This window comes from Trematomus bernacchii, unplaced genomic scaffold (assembly GCF_902827165.1).
Source record: "Trematomus bernacchii unplaced genomic scaffold, fTreBer1.1, whole genome shotgun sequence".
NCBI classification, from domain to species: Eukaryota; Metazoa; Chordata; class Actinopteri; order Perciformes; family Nototheniidae; genus Trematomus; species Trematomus bernacchii.
This window is the reverse complement of record NW_022988043.1, coordinates 20,293,858-20,303,239: the sequence shown is the minus strand read 5'-3', so window position 1 is coordinate 20,303,239 and position 9,382 is coordinate 20,293,858.

Below are 9,382 nucleotides of genomic sequence, written 5' to 3'. Positions count from 1 at the left end.
ACCAGATGGAAAACAATTCCAAAGATGAAGATCTTCAGCTTGATTTCAACCTCGACAAAGAGAGTGCAACCAGGTTTGGATGGAGGCTTGCAGGTGTCAGCTTAGGATACTTGTTATGGAGATGTAGGGTATTTATGAACATGTGTACTTGGATTTTGAACGATGAATGATTACACTGAGAGGTTCATGTTTCAGTATGCATCCTAAATGTTGTGTCTATGGACTGTTATTGTGATCAGAAAATATAATATTGATTTGGCATTTCTACAATAAAAACTAGTTGTTCGTTTTTTTAAGTCAAGGTACTTTTCTTGTGTTTGCCCCTTTACGCATCTTTCTACTTCTACAACACTGCATTTTATAGGGGCCTAATATGCTTTTGGGGGTTACCCCTCTACTGTAGTGTGTTATATATAATATAGCTACGTAACAATCGCGCTTTTATTAGCTAGCACTCCAACACATTGTACCTGATTGGCTAAGATAATTATTGTACCTTACACTTTTCATCACATCTCTTTGGCAACTTAAAGGTCCCATGTTATGCTTTTCCGGTTATTACCCGTCCCCTTGTGTGTTATGAAGGTTTTTATGCATGTAAACGGTCTGCAAAGTTACAAACCCTCAATGTACACCCTGTAGCGAGTAAAACTCTAACACAGAAAACACCTGTCTATGCTGCCCCAGAATGCCTCGTTGGAGATTTCTCTTTTTCTTCCTGGGTACAGTGACGTGCCCATACCCAAATGGACCCATTGGTCCAATCCGTGGAACCGTTACGTTACGTCTGCAGAGCCGTTAGGTTAAGTCCGTGGATTGGTCAATATGGACCAATCCGCGGACTTCCTCACACACACACACTCAATCTTTTCTCAGCTGCAGCTCCGCCGATTTCTCCTCCCTGAGACGGCGGGACGCGGCGAGGCTGTGAGGCTGTGAGTCACAAACTCCCAGGCAGGCTGTGTGTGTGTGTGTGTGTGTGTGTGTGTGTGTGTGTGTGTGTGTGTGTGTGTGTGTGTGTGTGTGTGTGTGTGTGTGTGTGTGTGTGTGTGTGTGTGTGTGTGTGTGTGTGTGTGTGTGTGTGTGTGTGTGTGTGTGTGTGTGTGTGTGTGTGTGTGTGTGTGTGTGGGGGCTGGTTTCGGGCTGGGTTTCGCTGTCTCGCAGACGGCCACTGGGCTCATAGGGAGGGGGGGGGGCAGGAGCTCCAACAAGCCGTTTAGGACAGAGAGTGAATACACATACTATACAGAGATGCTGTATGAGAAACCAATGTGATTTTGGAAAATTGCACAATATAAATCTATTCTAGTAGACCTCAACAATGGAATTATGATCAGTAGAAATGGCCATGACATGGGAAGTTATTTTACTGATTAGCATGTTTTATTTTCAGCTGTTTTGATTTCAAATGTAATTTATGTATTGGAAAAATTATTTTACTTCTCAAGCCAAATAAATATTTAAAAAGCCACTTGGATCAGCAGGAAACTCGTAGAAACTCGTAATTCTCACAGGAAAAGCTTCAAAGCTACAAACATATGATGATTTACAGAATATAATCTAGTTTTGACTACCAAACATTATACAAATGATTTCAAATTAGCACATTAAACATCTAATTACAGTACAGTATAGTCACTAGCAGCAAACAGAACATCTGTAACCACTGTTTTTCAATGGCTGCCCTTTAATTGTGCTTTAAATTACATCCTTCTGCATTAATCAGCATTTTATGTGTTTACCATATTTCTGCACCAGTGTCACTTACAAAGATTTTTATTTATTGGACTTGGCAGTGACTTGGGTCCTGATTTAGAGGCATATTTATGTTCTAATTGAGAGCTGCTGTCATGTTTTGGAACGCTGCCACCTCTTGTAAAAAGTACTGAGAAGGGAAATGTATTGGGACCATCTGTGGGGAACATGAGATAGCTTGTTTATATAGTTCTCGTGAAGACAACGGCCAGAGCAGGTTACTTTGAGAGTTACAAGAGCCTGTTTTAAGTCTGCTTAAGAGAATATAAAGAGTTTGAGGGAAATTCTGAGTCAAATAACAGTCCTGCTTGAGATCAAAAACAGTCTTCAACACAATGGAAATATATGGAGCACGGCAGAAAAACAGTAGATTATAATTTACAGACCTTCTTCAGATGCCAGCCTCAAGCGGATGATCTCATTGGTTGAGTTAAATCTGAATGATTGAACTGCACTATGTTCCTGTATAACACAAAAAAAATAGGAGAGCATCAAACACAAGTTTTTTTTACATTTTTATGGGGGTATTTGAATAATAGTTCAAGGTTGAAAGTTTTAGATTCTCAAATATGCTATTCACTGACTTGCTTAACAACAAAAAATACAGCTAGCTTATTTATTTTTAGCTAGGTGTAGCCAAGCCCTTAAAGCAAGGGTGGGGAACCTTTTTCCTCTCAAGGGCCATTTCAATTTTTTCAACATCCTCCGAGGGCCGTACAAATTATTGAACTCAACGTCTGCTTAAAAAAACTAAAATCACAGCCCATTCATTTCGCCTTTCTTTCATGCTGTGCAAAGAAAAAGCAACCTCTTAATCCAGATATCTTACCATGACCCACGCATGCATGCACGTGCACGGTTGTGGCATGACCACCAAAACAGAAATATATGGACACAAGATGTGTGCAAATGTATTTAGTTTCATATCCATGTGAACATGATTTAAGTTGGGGGTGGACCTAACCTACTCTAGGGGGTTCAGGGGGCATGCTCTCCCGGGAAGATTTTTTTTTTAAATGTTGAAGTTAAAAGCATCAATCTGGTGCACTTTGAGAGCAAAATTAAGAGATCTATGGATACATCTCTCAACATCCATATGAAACAGAACAGTAAGCAGATTTTCTTTATGGATATTTTACAAATCACTCCCCTTTTAAACTGTATTCTTGTTTATTAATACATTTTTTACTGTCATATAGTATTTTATACCAGTTTTTCCTTTATTCTCTTATTTTTGTATAACTATAATGATCATATAAAGATGTGAATTTACCTCACTGGTTGTAGAAAAAGCTTCTTATATTCGTTAGCATAGCTAGCTAACCAGATGCTAATAACAACAAAAGGCGCTTTCACACCGCAGTACTTTTCCCACTTCATGAGAACCTTTTACCCCCCTCAGAAAAATCTCAGAAAAATCTGAAAAAGTTTCCTATTTCTGATTGGCTCGGCGGATTGCAAACCACGGCCCGTAAAACTCCCAAAACGTTTTGTGAAGCCGCCATTTTATTATCCTCGCATTAGCATTATTAGCATTAGCCCAGCGCACAAACGCAGAGAGACTAACTTATGGCAACACAAAATAAAACATGGGAGCGGTAGTTCATGAGAACTAAAGAGTTCTCATGAACTAAGTTCTGATGAACCTTTGTGGGAAAAGTACTGCAGTGTGAAAGCGCCAAGAGTTATTGACTGTATGATCAGTATGACAGATGAACAGATCGCCACTGGGCTTACAACTAAAGACACAGCCACGCAAAAACTGCGACATGTGTACGGCTCCTTATGGGTACTGCAATTTGTGAAGTCCCGGCCCGGAGCGGCGTTCTGGTGCTCTCCGGCAGAACTACACCACTGTCAGACGAGACATATACCACGTGATGACACGTTAGGCTCGTGTTGTGTTCAAGGACCCTGACCTTGGCCAGGAAAAACAGGCACTCGCTTGTTTAATTATTTTGCGGTCTAGATCTCTTTAATTGTTTTCTTTTTTGCGTGTGTTTATGAATTACCTCGAGGGCCGTACCAAATGGTCTCGCGGTCCGTATACGGCCTGGAGGCCGGAGGTTCCCCACCCCTGCCTTAAAGGGACACTTCAATATTTAGCTAAATACAAAATGTGTGTGTGTCAAATATGTAGGAGCCGGATCGTGGTTAGCCTAGCTTAGCATAAATCAGGGCGAGTTTAGACACTTAGAGTAAGGTTGCCCTCAAATTTTCATCCACAGTTGCCTTATGGTGCGTCATCGGACTACTACTCGCTACTCTCGCATGTTTGACCGCGGTTTTCAGTTGTGTTAACATGCTTCACTCAAACAAGATATGGTGGCGAGGAAGCGGGGCTTATCTCCATGTAGATAATACTGATACCAGTTAGCAGTGGCGACTGGTCATTAGGGGCAGGTGGGGCACAGCCCCACCTAGTGTCAGCAGAAAGTATTACACATAATGATTACAAAAAATGGAAAGAGATGCAAAAAAAGAAATAAAAAAATATATAAAATATATTTTAAGGTCATGTTTAATCATCTGATTCGTCTGTGCATTGCTGTTTTAGTCTGTGTTCTTCTAATTAGTGTCTACAGTGCCGTTTTGAGCCATGTGGGACAAAACCTGATCATGCCCCACCCTTTCACTGTCAAAGTGAACGGTGACTGTAAAAACTACACTGCGCATGCTCAGAGTATTTTTCAATGTAATGTGTGTGGCAAAAAAAAAAAACACCATAGGGGCACAGAGCTGCCATCCCCACCATACGTCATCTCACATCATTCAGAGCTGATTGGCTGTAAGTACGTGTGCCGCGAAAAGTGTGGTGTGTGAAGAGCATGGATGTATAATAAGAGGAGACGAGAGCTGCAGTGACGCGTCCTAAAACCAGGAAGTAAGCTGCAAAAAAGCAATGAGGTTTCTCTATAGGATTTTAGAAAATAGCTTGAAATAAGATCTGTGGGAAACGTACCTGTTAGATAAATGCACGTTTTGTTCAGCCGGATAATATCCACATGTCTACCCTACTTTTATCATTTTCGAATCATAAATCTATCGATTAGATTTATGATAGACTTTTGAAACTACAAGATGATAAGGAGGACTTTTACAAAAAAGTTATAGAATTTTTTGTCCAGAAGGATAGGCAAATGGACTTCATCTTCAAGTCAAGGTAAGACCGCAATTTTTTGAAAATGGGATCTTACTTAGAGAGAACAATTCAATATTTAAATGATCAAATTACATTTTTTGGGTATCCTTTTGTTGAACTGTCTGTTTAAAATTAATCGAAGCATCAGACAAAAAAAGCTTTTGAAAATAATATTATATTTTGGTTTAGGTCAAAATAGGTCAAAAGTTTTTTGTGCCCCACCACTTTTGTACATATAAAAACGCCACTGCCAGTTAGTAAAACCATAAAGAAATGCTTTGGCATGTGTGCTTCAAGATTGCAGGCGTAACACTTTTAAAATGGGTGTTTTCTAATTGGTGATCGGTTGATTAGGCCTGAAACTTTTTTTTTTTTTTTAAATGTACTCTAGCGAATCACTCACGTCACGTTTATTGCGCTTATTCACTTCTATCTATGTCTTTGTGTTGATTACATGTAATCATGTCGCACAAAAAACATATCCGGTTTTGCAAAATCCACTTTTTCATGTCTTTTATACATAAACATGTGTCCCCTCTGTGTAAAGAGATTCTGAAAGTTTCAGGAAAAAAGATTCACTCACTTTTTGTCCTGATCCATTTATATAAAAACCTGTCTGAAAATGAGCTGATCAGATTTTCGCCATTTTATGATGTCATAACGATTTTTTGGCTTGTGTAACCATTAGCCAATAACCAACCAAGGTACATAAATATGTGTCCCCGGTGTGTCAGGGAACTCACAAAGTGTCAGAAAATAAAACCCTCTCTCTTTTCCTCCGTACCCACATCTCTAAAAACGGGGCTACAACGGAGCTGATCCAGATTTGCGTCCGATATGACGTAATATCGGAAATGTGGGCTGGCTTTACACCCACGGCCCTATCAGAAACGTTGCTATAAGATAAGATCAAATAAGATGGTACTTGATCCCAATTTGGGATTTGTTTTGTGTTGCAGCAGCATAAAAAGACAAGGCATTGTACGATAAAAATTCAAAGACTAGAAATAAACAAGAAAGTAGAAAATATACATGTTGAATTTAACAAGGTATTATATATACAAATATATATATACATAAATATATGACAGAAGGAATATTAATATTACATTTTGAACAGATTATATAAATGTAAAATGTACAATGTGTGTATCAGAAACAATGCGCGACGTGTTTTGGACATAATATGGTCTTTGTTTACATTAGCAAGCATCGCTAACACTCAGAGCTAACCTGTACTGGAGAGAGTATGTGTAAAATAGCAGGAAATTAAAAAAGGAACTCACTTTGCAGTAAACCCGCAAGAAAAATTTGAGCTCCAAATCCTTTTCAAAGAATCCTTGATGTGGTTTGGAACATGATATGGTGTTTCATCACTGCAGCATTAAGCTGCATCTGAGCAGAGCATACAGCCTGCTCGTCACAGAACTCACTGTTTGCCTTGCCGTACTCAAAAGGGGGTGGGGCCAGCAGCTACTGTCACAGAATCAGCCGTTCTCTAACAGGGCTGAAATAGAGGGATATGAGGGATGTCTAAAATGCATGATCTGTTTGGTATTTTGAGCAAAACACATCATAGACATGTTTTTTATATATTTTTATATATCTGAGACCCATATAATATGCCTAAAAATAGCATGATAGGAGATCTTTAAACAAAAATTGCCATGGGAAAAATCTAAGTGTTTGCTGTTTGCTACTTAAAAGTCCAGTATGTAGAATAAGTGGCATTAAACAATGAGGTTGTAACCAACTGAATACCCCTCGGTTGGGCCTTCACTTTCCAAGGGGGTCGGAGAATCTGTGGTGGCCTACAGGTTACATAAAAATGCTAAGGCCCCTCTTTTGAGCCAGTACAGTATACGGTTAATTTGACTTAGGACAGAGCCAAAGAGGTATATTTCCCAAAAGTGTTGAAACATTCTTTAAGGTACCCTGCATTGGCCCTTTGTGTTTTTCCGCTGCGACTGATTGGCTATGCTTGCCACATTATTGTTAAATTATAGATCTTGGGAAATGTGTTATCATGTTTGTCCTGTAAAAGTTGTTCTCTGAAAGCTGTTATTGTTTTTTGGACCAATGATCTGTACAACTATAAAACTGTTGAAAACAGGAACATAAATCCATGACTGTTATTTTTATTACATGTTATTGTGATACTATGTTATGTCACCCAACTCACTAACAACTTAAATAAGAGGGTAATGACGTCTGACCGATTGAGGGTAGGCTTTACATGTTACTTAAATTAGCATATGTACGTTACACATCTGCATCCAGTAACATTCATTATAGTCTCCTGTACGGAAATTACAAGTGTCACTTTCTTATAAAGCTTTTCCCTTTTCTCTTTCATTACATTTAGAAGATAACGGGCTTGATGTGGTGCAGAGCTTGCAATTCCTTGTCAGGCATTCAGATTTTATTAGAGCCCTTTTTTTCATGTCCAAATCGCTTTTAAAAACCTGACAGCCATTAGACAGGAAATCTAAATTCTTTACTGCTATTAGTGGTTGTAATTATAGAAATGATCTCAAACTGACTCACAGAGGGTTTCTTTTATGCACATGGCGACGGAGGTGGGTCAGAAACCCCCCAGTGGGCCGAACATTTCATCTGACAGCTGCGAAAATAAATTAAGAGATTTCTATTTTTGTTTCTCTTTACCACACACAGTGTCTTTATCACATTTCTTGTAAAAAATATACACTTTATACTTATTGCTTCTCCTTTAAAATCAGTTCAAATCATTAGTATTGCTCTATCAATAGTTTGACATTCTGAAAAAAGGTTTTTGTGCATGTAAATGGTCTGCAAAGGCTAAAATCCAAAAGTTCCCTCCAGAGGGAGATTCTCTCCCACACAATCCCCCCTGCCTGATACGCCTCCATTTGACTCCTTTGTTACTTCTGCAACGTAGTGACATCACTATTTAACACTTTGCGCTTGTATTGGCTAAAGATCTTACACATTTTACATGATAAGTTAAGGGGTGGGACCAGAAGTCGCGTTAACCGAATATTTTCTGTCTACTGTATGACAGATCTTTTTTTACAATGACGGAAAAATCTGAAAGCAGTGCGTCATTTTGACAGATTAGAACAAACTCGGAACAGCGCCAAAGCTTCCCCACAGCGAGGCTCCGGTGTTATGCATGCCCGCCAAAAAGGAAATGATACAGTTTCCAAACCTAACTCTGCCGTACAAATCATTGAAATGTCTGTGAGTTTTGGCTTTACGCTCCACTGCTCCCGCGAGGTGCAGTGGGCATGCATAACACGTTGACAGTTCACGAGCGTGCTCTCCCCCCCCCCCCTTCGTCAGAGTTGTGTAAAGTCCGACGGGTAATACTGGATTTTGACGGAATTGTTACGATCCTGTCCGTCAATATGACGGGCAGCGAAAAAGTCTAGCGCAACCTCTGGGTGGGACATCTCTAAGCGGTTGACCAATCACAACAGAGCCGGCCAGCTAACCAATCAGAGCAGACTGGGCTCTGGTTTCAGACAGAGGGTGAAAAGAGGTGCTGCAGCACAGGCAGTATGAGAAAAATAAAGAGCTTTTTGAACATTAAAGCATGGAGACATGACACAGAGTAGAGGCACAAAATACAAATATGAAACCTGAAAGTGAGCATAATAGGGCCCCTTGTAGGTGTTTGAATGATTTTTAGACAGAGCCAGGATAACTGTTTCCATCTGCTTTCACTCTTTATGCTAAACTAAGCTAATCCTTTGACCCCAGCCCTGCACTTAACAGGGAACGTAACCAATTGACCACGTCAAAGTCAGATCCCTATTGTTAAGAGGTTTTTAAGCTAAATAAAATTGGAATGAAGAATTAAGTGTCTCCACAGCAGTGGTGGAAAGTGACTAAGTACATCTACTCAATACTGTTCTTAAGTTCAGGTACTTTTACTTTACCTAAGTACTTTCATTTTATACTACTTTATATTTCTACTATACATTTGTAAGCCAATTTTTTACTTTTTACTCTACTACGTTTATTTTACAGATTTGTTTACTAGTAACCTTATACATTCAGTACAAGTACATTTTTTTAAAGCGTACTTAAGTACTTTTAGTTAAGAACCATTCTTGATGCAGTACTTTTACTTAAAATGTAGTATTTCTACAGTGTGGTACTTTTACTCAAGTAAAGAATCTGAATACTTTTTCCACCACAGCTCCACAGGGAGCTGAAACATGAAAGACTTTTAGTTAAATGAACAATAACATTTAAAACAAATATTTTTTTTGGGTATTCAGTGTTTTTCCAATAAGGTAGGCCTACTCGTCTGTGTTGTTTAACATTGATTATATATTTCTCCCCTCATAAAGAGGATTTGCATTTTTTGATTGGTTTGCTGGTTAGTTTTACTCTAGGTTTTTGTGTAATAATACTCTTATACTAATCCTATAATATCCCCTGCAGTGTGCCTGCCCATGCACTGCTGTCTCTGTTTACAATGTTAAATGCCGTGTG